This window comes from Otolemur garnettii, unplaced genomic scaffold (genome assembly GCF_000181295.1).
Source record: "Otolemur garnettii isolate 467f Iridium unplaced genomic scaffold, OtoGar3 scaffold00004, whole genome shotgun sequence".
Lineage (NCBI taxonomy): Eukaryota > Metazoa > Chordata > Mammalia > Primates > Galagidae > Otolemur > Otolemur garnettii.
Window position 1 is genome coordinate 10,151,666 of NW_003852399.1, and position 12,036 is coordinate 10,163,701.

The following is a 12,036-nucleotide window of genomic DNA, read 5'->3' on the forward strand; positions in this document are numbered from 1 at the left end:
ATCTCCAAAGCTTGGTTATGGTACATGCTGTGGAAGAATTAAACAAGTGGAGAGTGATATGGAGGAGGGGGAAGGGAGGGGCCTTACAGATGACATTCCAGCCAGGACCTGGGGGATGGAAGAGCTGATCTTGAGAAAAATAAGGACAAGAAGAAAGTGTCTGAAGACCAGGAGTAGGAAAGATCTTAAGATGTATGAAGATTTGAAAACAGGTGTGCCTGGACACAGTAGCAAGATAGGTAGGGGACAACAAGGTCAGCTTCCAGTGAGATCCGATCAATCCCATGGAGGCATTTTGATTCCATTCTAACTGCAACGGGAAATAGTTGAAAAGTTGCCAGCAGGGGCATGACAGGATCTGATTTAAGATTTCAGCATATTCACCTGGATGTGGAATAATTACACACCATACTGTAGATATAATGCCACATAATACACATTTGACAAGACAGAGTTCATTTATTAACAGCTGTAATTGTCTCCCAACAGTTGGGAGCATTATAAGGGAAATTAATTTAAAAAAAATTTAATTGCAAACTCCTTGCTGGATTTCTCTGTCACCTCAGATTGAACTCTTCTCCAAATAGGTTATACCCAAGGCTCCTGGGGAGACCAGTTGCAAATTTAGTTGAGTACTTCTGCTCTATTTTTAGCCTTAGGCTGAGTCTTTCTTTTTCATAAATAAACTCCATATCCAGGGAGGGCATCAGCCAACCACTGTGTATTTCAGGTGAGTGGCTTTACCGATAAACACATCTCGTTAATTGTGGGGTTACTTATAAAAGTCCCTGAATGGACAGGGACTGTATTAAAATGAGGTCTAGAAGACTATTTTAAGATTGTGTATATATATACATACTTTTTTATTGAGACCTTGGTCCATTCATGCTTTCATTGAGCAAGTTGCAAACCTCTTGCTAGCATGGTGGTCCTCTTCCAGTGGGTCGGTTCAGAAACTGCCTCTCCAGAATGAACTCATTGTAATGGGGTAAACCAGGAAAGCAGCCACCTAGTTGCCCAAGGGTAAAAACATTCTGAATTGTTTATAAGAGGGTTGACTTTTTCTTTTTAAATCTTTGAACAAAAACCGTGTTTGGTGCCAACTGTTTGCCTAACTCTGCCCAAAGGCCCCAGGTCCCAGCTTCCTGTTCCTTTTATTTCTTGTGGTGCTGGGGAAAGGGTGGTTGCAGATGCGTCCAGATGATTCCTCTGTTTGAATTCCTCTTGCTTCAGCTCTCCCTCCTTGTCTCTGCCTTGTGGGAGGGACGTGGGAAAAGGAACGGGAATTCTCCCATGGCTTTCAGGAGAGGGATAGTATGGGATGGTGAAGAGCCGATGTCCAAGTCTGTAGGCTGGGGTCAAGAGAGCACGGCTGGAGGTCCAGCTGAGGAGGGTACAGGTTCCTGTTTGGGCTGCATTTCTGGGAAGGGCATATCCTTGGCGCCTTTTGTCAGGATGTCCCGTTCTGGCTGACGTGTCAAAGTGGAAAAGCAGCCTCAGCTGCTGCTGCTTCCTTTTCAAAAACCATCTTTATTGAGGTAAAACTGGCATAAATAAACAATACACAAAATATCCGACCTGATAAATTTTGACATATATAAACGTCTGTGACCTGGGCAGAACTCGCTACACTCAAGATAGTGACCATATCCATTACACCCTAAAGTCTCCTCATGTCCCTTAGTCACCTTTTTCATACCTACCACATACCTCCCCCGTCCGCAATCCCCAAGCCACGACTTGTTTTCTTTCCCTACAGATTAATTGGCATTTTAGAGCGTTTCATTCTAATGGAATACTACAGTTTGTAATTCCTTTTGCCTGGATTCTTACACTCAGCATAATTATTCTGAGGCTTATTTAAATTGTCGCATAGTTCAATAGTCCATTCCTTTTTGATTGCTGAGTAGTATTCCATTGTTTAGATATACCTATGTTTGTTTATTTATCTCTTGGTATGCATTTGGGTTATTTTCAGTTTTTAGCTTTTGAAAACAAAAATCTGCTAGGGACATGTGTGTACATGTGCTTTATTGTGTGGACATATGAGTTCATTTTTCTTTGGTAAATAGCCAGGTGTAGGGTGGCCTGATCATACAGTAGATATATATATGATTAACTTTTTAAGTCGCTGGCAAACTGTTTTCAAAAGTGGCCACTGTATTTTCATTCCGACCAGCAGTGCATGAGAGTTCCACTTCCCTTACATCCTTGCTAACTCCTGGTATGGTAACCTTAATTTTAGACATTCTAGTAAATGAGTGGTGGAAGCTTACTGTGATGTTCTTTGCATTTCCCTGATGACTACTGATGTTAGTCATCCTTTCTTGTGATTATTTGCCAACCATGTATCTTACTGAGAAGTGTCTGTCCAAACAGTTTGTTCATTTTAAAAAACTGAATTATTTTTTCCTTATGATTGATTCTTAAGAGGTCTTTGAATCATTCTAGATTCAAGTCCTTATAGATATTTTTTAAAGGTTTTCTTTCAATCTGAGATTTTTCATTCTCTCTGTAAGAATGTCCAACCCTTTTTTTTTTCCTCTGCTACAAATTAGAAGAATAAGAGTTGGTTTGGGCCACACATTAAATAAACAAACACTGATGAAAACTGATAAGCAAAACGAAAAATCAGTACATGCTTTTCATTACACCTGACACCACAGGTAAGCAAAACAGGCTTCAAAAAATCAGTATCAGGCCCACAGGCTACATGTTCATCCTAGTCTATGAACTCCACTCATTTATTCTGCTTCTTGGTTGGTTTATATTGATTGATTTTACTACTCACTGTGGGTTGTTTTTCTCTGCTCATCTGCATGCCTGGCAATTTTTTTGTTGTATGTCAGACATTGTGAATTTTACCTTTCTAAGTGCTGGATATTTTACATTCCTTTAAAGATTCTTAAGCTTTATTCTGTAATACAGAAAATACAAACTTAGGGGAGAAAAGTTTCTTGGGAAGAAGTTTCTCAAGAAAAAAAAAAAAACTTGTGCTTTTTATTAGGTATAATAAGAGCTGTACTTAGTGGAGAAAAACTATGTTTAGCCTATTTTATACCCTCTACTGAAGCAAGACTTTTTTTTAGTATTCCAAATAATAACCCTACCCTGTGAAATTTTGCACTCTGGCTATTAAGAATAGGCAAAATCCCAATTCCTGTGTGAGTTCTGGGCACTGTTCTTCTAATACTTTTAGATGATTCTTTCCTTGGCTTTGCATAGTTTACACAGGACCTCAGTGCTAAATAGTACTCAACTCAAGAATTGAGAAAGATTCTCTGCAGCATTTGGACTTCTCTCTTTCTCTGTGAAGTTCTCTTATCTCTGGTATTCAGCCCAGTGAATTCTACCCATCTTGTCATTCCTGGACTCCCAGCTTTGTCTCCTCATTTCTAGGAGGTAGTTAGGCTCTGCCTGAGTTCTCCCTGCTTTGTGGCTAGAAAACTTCCTGTAGGCAGCAATTGGGAAATATAGGGCCATCTTCTTTATTTCCCATTTCTCAGTAAACCCTGTCCTTTGTTGACTGATGTCCAATGTCTTGAATATTATCATTTCCCGTATTTGTCCAATCCTTTCATCGTTTCAGGGAACTCTAGGCCTTCTTATTATCTTGATCAGAAATAAAAGTGTTGAGTCTCACAATCTACAGTGCTTGCACTACTGTAAAGAAATTTACGTATATGTATGACTTTTTCCATTGTACAATTTGTCTCTGCCTGACCATAAATGTATGAAACTTATGACCATTGTCCTCTTACAGAAAATCTTGATATTTGTTATTTCCTCCATCCTACTCTTTAAAGGTATTTTAAGTAATCTTCAACCCATACCCTTGAATCCAAATTTTAGAATCAGCTTGTCAACTTTCTCAGCAAATTCCACTGGGATTTTGATTGGAATTTTATTGGATCTCTACCTCTGTTAATGTCATCATAATGTTAAATCTTCTAATCCTCCCCAAAGTGTTGAGCTTCAAAGGTAAGAATTTACTCATCTTTATATTCTCTACTGCCCCAATTTAAATCTAATTTAAAATTTAATTTAGTGAGTAAGACTGAGGTAGGTGCTATGAATATAAAAATAGTTTTTAACCTTAAAAACCTGATGGCAATAGTGAGTTGTGAATATGTTAAAATACATTTATATTCCAAAATACACTTAGAACACAGGGAGTAACTCAACTTCAGTGTGGAAATTAACATTTATTAAACAACTACGATACGCCAAACTCTGAGCCAGTGGCCTTACACATGTTATCTGTTTCATTACTCACAATAATTACTCAATAATAATACTGAAATGAGTTTGTATTAAACTCATTTCAAAGATGAAGTAAGTTAGGGTCATTGATGCTGAATTAGTTGTTCAAAATTGCATACCATAGCATTTGCGTTGTTCTCTGACTCCAAGACACATGAGTCTACTATGTTCCAAGCTGCCTTTCAGAAAGGAAGATGGGTGTTATCAACAAGAAAAGGTGGCATTTAACCCAGTAAGGTACCTGAAAAAATCAGAAAATGTCATTTATGGAGAAAATTAAAGAAACCAGTTCTAGCTAACACTTGTAAAAGCTGGAGTCTGGAAGTTCATGACATGCTCAGGGATGGGGAAATTAATTGCATGCAGCATGCTCATGCTGGGTTTGGAATTGGGGTGTTGGGGCCAAAGGTGGACTGGTGAGGCTGAATTCAAATAACAAAGGAATTTTCTGAAAGAATTTACATGTCATCCTGATGGTTCTTGGTTACCATTAAATATTTTAATGCTGGAGATAAACATTATCAGAGTTGTGAATTCATCTGCCTTAAATGCAGAATATAATTTGGGTAGGTATCTAGTAAATACTTTTACTATTACTGGATACAAGCAAGGTCAGTAGCCTTGGGATGGAAAGGAAGGAAATTTTAACATGTAAGTAGAAGATGCAATAATACAAAGAAAAAGGGATAAATGTAATTCAGAGGCTTTTAATATGAGGAGTTGGGGGCAGTGATGGAGGCTCTAGACAAGATTTCTAGAAATAGGAACAGATGTATGATAGGATAAGAAGGAAGAGTTTTGGAAGGGTTAAAATTAAAGTATGAACATGACATGCCGGTGAAGGTGGCCAGGAGCAGGTGTGAAGGAGAAACTTAAGCTAAGGAGAAATCCGTGCACATGGTGTGCAGGTGTCAGTTAATAAGAAATGTGTGTGTGACCTCATTGCCCCTGAGACGTATACAGAGTGAGAAAACCCAAGCTAGAACAAAACCTCCAGCATTTCAGACAGAAGCAGAGCTATGCCATATTTGGCAGTGGTTAAAAGCTGGAGATTTTTATCTATATGGGTAAGTTACACTCTAAGACTAAATTTTCTCACCTAAAATAACATTAGTAATACCCAGTTCTCAGAGTTGGCATGAGAATTATGGACTGAGACCTCATTGAAATATAAGTTAGTAAATTTTTCCCTGATTTTTTATTTCCATTTCCCACTAAAGAAGACAAACCCTTCTAGAGTGTTTTCTTGGTTTGTGGCCTTCTGCAGAGGAAAGAGAGAGAATAGAGGAAGTCTGAAATTAATGGATTTTTTCTATTTTGGGAAAGCCTAGGACTACTGGAAAGGGAAAAGACATAGTCTTTAGAACGTCATGAGAGAAAGGGAGCTTCTGCTACAGTTAGAAGTGGAGAAGTCTGTGGATCTGAACAGGTGGTTCATTGCAAGACATGCTGTGTGATCTTTTCAGGCAGAGAGAACCCTAGGCCCTCTGGATCCTGACCACAGCTTGGAAACAGAGTTTAGCAAACCTGAAGGGGTCTGGAAACACCTCAAGTGAAGACGTGCAGGCTCCATATACTTGTGCCATCATTTCACATTTACCAGTTTCTGGCAGGACCCTGGAGGAGAGAGAGGGAACCACAATAAAGATTGAATTAAAACACCACATAAAGGTTGCAAACTGGCCACTTCGATTCCTAATTTATTTCAAGGAAATAAAAAGTTTTATTTCCTGTGGCATAAGATACATAGCAGCTACACTGGAAAATGTTTGGCACTATGCCTGCTGTGTGCCAGGTGTTCAATGAGTATTAGCTAAATGAAATCCAGCTGGGGTGGAGGTGGGTGAAGCTAGAAGGAGTGACCTAGAGGTATGGAGAGAACTAGGAAACAGTGGGTATTGTAAAGTCTAAGGATAGAAACTCTTCTAAAGTGGAGAAAGTGGTCAGTGATGTCAGTACCAGGAAGAAGTTAAGAAAGGTGGGAATTTGAGAGCATCCACTGAATTTTGCAATAAAGGGGTCATCAGTGATCTTCTTGGAACCACATTCAGTGAAGCCGTCTGGACAACAGCCAAACTGCACTGGGATGAGGACAGAATGAGAGACCACACTGGAAGCAGTAAGTGGAGACGGCCCTTTGAAGACATTTGCCTAGAAAATAGTAGTAGACAATATGTGCAGGAGGTACGCAGAGTTGAAGGAGGATTTTATTTAGGCTAGAAAAGAGCTTTTACAGTCTGTGAAGATAAAGATTTTAAGATCCTAGAGAGAAACTAATGGATAGAGCAATTGAATGATAAACAAATTTAAATTTGAAAGCAATTGATCAATGAAGAGTCTGCTGTGATAAATTTGCCTTCAAATTAAGGAACCAATATAATTATCTCAGAGGGTAGGTGTTTTTCTGAACATTAGACATATATCTGACTTTGTAAAATGGTGGCCAGCTAGCTGGATATATACCGCGAATTGTTTTGTTGTTTCCACATATTTTAAAAATTGAATTAGATGCCAATATTTGAAAGTCAGTGAATTTCACAATGTTTGACCTGCTTAGAATGTTAAATGATCTTTTAAGTTAACAATTGTTCATAGGCTGTTGTTCCTGTCAACAATAAGTGGGAGCCTGTTTGGCTGCCTTATAGATCAGGGGATGGCAAATGCTTTCTGTAAAGGGCTGGGTAGTAAACATTTTAGGCAGTGTTTTATAGTCTCTACCTAAGGACTCAGTCTTACCTTTGAAGTTCAAAGCAACTATAGACAATATATAAATGAATGAGTGTTACTGTGCTCTAACAGTCTTTATTTATGAACACAGAAATTTGAATTTCATATAATGTTCATGCATCAATAAATATTATTCTCCTTACATTTTTTCTTTTTTGCCAACCATTACAAAAAGTAACAGCAATCCTTAGCTTGTTGGCCAGACATGGGTGGCCAACTGGCTTCACCTGTGGGTCATAGTTTTTAAGCCCTGCTCTTAGGTTATTGTCAATCCTATTGTTCCCTTTTCTGCCCTAGCTGGAGTACAAATTACAAATTTTTATTGTGGCTATGCTTTTGTTTTATCACACTTATCCTATTTTATTAATTCACTTTATCTATTTGTTGACAATTGATTTTGACCGTTATATAGGGTGTCCAGATGCCTCTGATTGGCCTAAATTAGAGGATTTTCAGCATTAGAACCAGGAACGAGGGTTAGAACCAAGGCATTAGAACCAGGGCAACCAGGATACGCTGGCCACCCTCCTCCATATTTACATTATGTTGCATTTCTATTAGTGCTTTGCTTTTGAGAAAGCATTGTATGTTAATTAACTAATTTAATAATATTTCAGTTCTTTCCTCTTTATGACTTTGTCATCTCCGTGTAACTCCACGAGTTACTAATGTTACACATTAATATATTTATCTCCCTCGTCTCAAAAGTAGCGGACCTTGTCTTGCTCATTATTACAGCCAGAGAAGGCACTAATTTGATTTCCCTTAAGTAGTTGAGTGACTGATCAACATACATCTCTCTTCACACTATAAGATAATTAATGTCATTATGGGTGAAACTCCATCAGAGTTTTGACTAAATCTAAATTTTACAAAACAAATGATTTCAATAAAGGAAGTTTGGATCTGGTCACGGGGCCACGCTTGGGGATCTACAAGGCCACATGTGGTCTTGAGGCTGCAGAAGGCAAAATGGAGACCCAGCAGCCCCCATCTCACAACACCTAGCTTCCAGAAGCGAGAGCTACCTCTCTTCTGTGTGCCGGTGACACCACTTCTGGGCCATGACAACACCTGAGCCAGAGATGTGAAGCTTTTTTATACTCTCCCCCAACTCTGCTAAAACTCAGCTGCCCATTTGGGAAAATGAATGCAGTTCCTCTGCTGTCCCCTTCATTTACATGGCCTGGAATTACAACATAGGGAAAGACCCTGGGACTTTGAAATGAGACATGGGGGTTGTTTAGGTCCAGGCTCTGCCACATACTAGTTCTTGGACACGTTTCTCAGATTGTGGTCAGCTTATTTATAAAACAAGATGGTCATACCTAACACTTTGAATATCCATGAAAAAGAGAGCATGAATACACTATAACTGTGTTATACCTGAGTCAATGAGTAGGTGGTACCCTCAGGAAGAAGAAAACCCAGGGATCTGGCAATGGAAAAATAGACTAATCCTATTAACATTTTGAGAGCTTAACATGTTTTAGATGCTCTGTGGAGTGCTTCACAGGCCTTATTGCATTTAATCCTCACATAACACAGAGTGACCTGCTCTCCTGGGACTGAGGGGGTTCCTGGGATGGGTGAGTTTTGGTTTTAAATTGGGATAGTCCCAGGCAAACTGAGATGAAGAGGTTACCCTAAAATCTGTAAGTGAAGTGTATTAGTGGGCCCATTTTATAGATGAGAAAACCAAAGTTTAAAGAGAGTAAGTGATTTCCCAAGATCACATGTTTGAGGCAGAGCTGTGATCCAAACCCCCACAAGTGTGAAGTCAGATTCTGAGTTCCCAGCATCCAGCTCTCTTTCTCCTCTCTTTTGGCTGCAATGGACATAGGAGAGTTTGGTCATTGGTTCCACAGCCTCCCTCCCAGTGGGAAGTTGGCAGAGCTCTCAGTTTCACAGAAGCCTGAGATTTTGTTTTGTGGAAGAGGGAGGCATTGAAAAAAGGAAGGAGGACAGTCTACTTTATCTGCTGGCAAGGTGGCTCACTCCTGTAATCCTAACACTCTGGGAGGCTGAGGTAGGTGACTCCCTTGAGCTCAGGAGTTTGAGGCCAGTCTGAGTGAGAGTGAGACTCTGTCTCTATTAAAAATAAAAAATGAACTGGGCGTAGTGGCAGTTGCCTGTACTCCCTGCTAGTTAGGAGGCTGAGGCAAGAGGATCACTTGAGACCAAGAGTTTGAGGTTCCTATGAGCTAGGACACTATGGCACTCTACCTAGGGTGAATGAGACTCTATCTTAAAAAATCCATCAAACTAAAAAATAAAAAGCTAAGTGAATAAGGTATACTCTATTCTTTGTTTAAGGCCATAGGGATATGTTTTTTTCTCTAGTGGGGAAGGGGAGGGGAGTGAGGGTGAGGGTAGAGTGGAGTCTACTTTCTTTTTTGTCTACCTTCTTAGTAAAAGCACAAGATAAGCTCAGTCTTGTAAAAGTCACTGTAGACTGCTCTCTATGCTTGTACAAACTCACATGGTATTTGTCTGTTGACATAAAAAGGAGTTCTGATGCTCTGGAGTTGGGTAAATGATGCATCCTTTCCTTTATATTTACACATCAGAAATTTTATCCAGAGTAAATCATTATACTAAATCTGGATAATAAAGTGTCAGTTTGTCTTTGACAACATGTGTACATAGCACCTACCCCCACATGATGACAAAAGGGACAAGTATTTAAGAGCTAATATGTGGGATTCCCTAAGGGAAATGTGTCTTTCATTTGTTCATTTTACCTGAGATAGGCCAAATAGGAATGACTTTGCACTGTCCCAAGGAACAACAAACATGTGCCTTTGTGGCAGTTTTTCTCTCCCAAAACTTTGGGCTTTGTGGCCCCAAGAAGCAAAACCTTCTGGAGGCTGGAACTTGGAAGTATGGCCAGGTGGGCAACTATGGTCTGGCTTGGGCATTGAGGAACTGTCCATTAAAGAGGTTCTTCCCCTCATTATATTTTATTGATGTTTCTCCAAGTCTTGCTTTCATACTCCTCTTTCAACAGCCATGTCAACATGTTACCTTTAAAATACATGTTGACCACCTTCCTACACTGATGACATTAAGTTGACCTAATTTTCATAGGTGGGAAATGAAATGTACAATATGTAAGTGTCAGTGCAGTGGATCTAGTTCTTGTGTCAATCACCTCCATATGTTGACCAGTTTGTTGCAGTCCCTTAGGTGGTCAACTTACAGAGGTTCAACTATCTGTAAAACTATGTTTCACGATGCGTTAATGGGAAACTACCTCTTTTTGTTCCAATTCTCCCTAATTCCATAAGTTGAGCTTTTGGACTCTGGGTACTTTTGTTTATTAAAGGCCTTGGCTTTCACGAATATTAATACTCTTTACTCTCTTACCCAAGGTAGTGTTCTATTTGGGGTGACCAGAAGCTGCAAAGACAGTGTGAGGGGGACTCAGCAATGTTTCTAAAAACTATGTTTCACATGTTAAAATAAATAATGGCTGATCTGTCAGTGAGAAGATTTCTATATAGGAAACATGAGCCTACAGTTTCCCCATCTTTTTGTTTGTTTGTTTTGCTGTTTTTGGCTGGGGCTGGGTTCGAACCCACCACCTCCAGCATATGGGACCGGCACTCTACCCTTTTGAGCCACATGTGCTGCCTGAGCCTATAGTTTCATTCAAGAAAAAGGTCATCTTCATTTCCAGGCTGGGGTTTTTTGTTGTTGTTGTTTGTTTTTCTCTTCTAAATCTTCTTTAGATTTTTTTTTTTTAAGGGGGGTGCGGAGATTTCTCCTGGAGAAGTGAGGATTGCTCATTCCTGTTCTTAGTTGATCCTAGCAAAACACAGAAGGCACATTCAAAGTGGATGGCTGAAGAAAGTGAAATGAAGAGACAATTTGCAAGCCCTGTGTAGGGTTAAGGCAAACCAAGGGGGGAGGGAAGCAAAGCTTATTGGTGGTAACAGATGGGAGACACTGGCCTTTTGCCTGAAGAGCCCCTGGGAAGGAGAGTTTGTTGGCACATGGGGAGACAGTTGCAGCTCTGTTTGGCTCTCTAGTGGTAGTATGGCTGTCGGAAGAGGGATGTAGCCAAAGCAAGGGCCTGGGAGGGAACGACCAGGAGATAAATCTTGTGAGTCTCCTCCCACCCCCCATGGCACTTCTCATTAACCAAACTCATCTGGATTCCAGATAGCTAGGGAACCTGTTTGGAGAGCCCACAGCCTCCTGTTGAACAAAATAGGAGAAGAGTGGACAGTAGCACTGTGGGCCAATCAGAGGACGTATAGTGCAACTTTTAGCAGTGAAGATCTGTCCTTCTATCTCCCTGGATACCCTTTAGTCTCTTCTTCCCAGGCTCATTTTCAAGGAAATGCCTCCTCTAGAGAGCTGCTGTTGGCGGCTACTCTCTTCCCACCCTCTCTCTCTATATATAGTGTTGATGTCTGTATTTTATGAGCTTTGCCTGCAGCAGCCTCCATCCCCTAGAGCCTCTCAGCAACATGGAGTGTGTTTTATTCAGCACTTTAACAAACTTACGTCTCTCAGCACTACGTGGAACTCACAGATGTCCAGGCCATACCGGCTGCACTATATTGGATGAAAGCAGCAAAATGAACCTTGGGTTACATCATGAATTTGAGGACCTGCTTCTACTCTTATGCTGCCCCTAGCTTTCAGAATCATATTGCTCACTCTGAGCCTCAGTTTTTCCAAGTGCAAAATGGGAGTGAGTTGAATAATCTCTAGGGCTAATTCAATGATTAGAATCTTGTAATTCTTTTTTGAGACAGAGTAGTGTCACTCTGTTGCCCAAGCTAGAGTGCCTTGGCATTATCCTAGATCACAGTAACCTCAAACTCCTATGCTCAAGCAGTCCTGTCTTAGCTTCCCAAGTAGCTGGGACTATAGGCACTTGCCACAATGCCCAGCTACCTTTTCCTTCTTTCTTTCTTTTTTTTGGTAGAGACAGTCTTGCTAGGGCTGGTGTCAAACTCCCAAGCTCAAGGGATCCTCCTGCCTCAGCCTCCCAGAGTACCAGGATTGTAAGTATGAGCCACCATGCCCCAG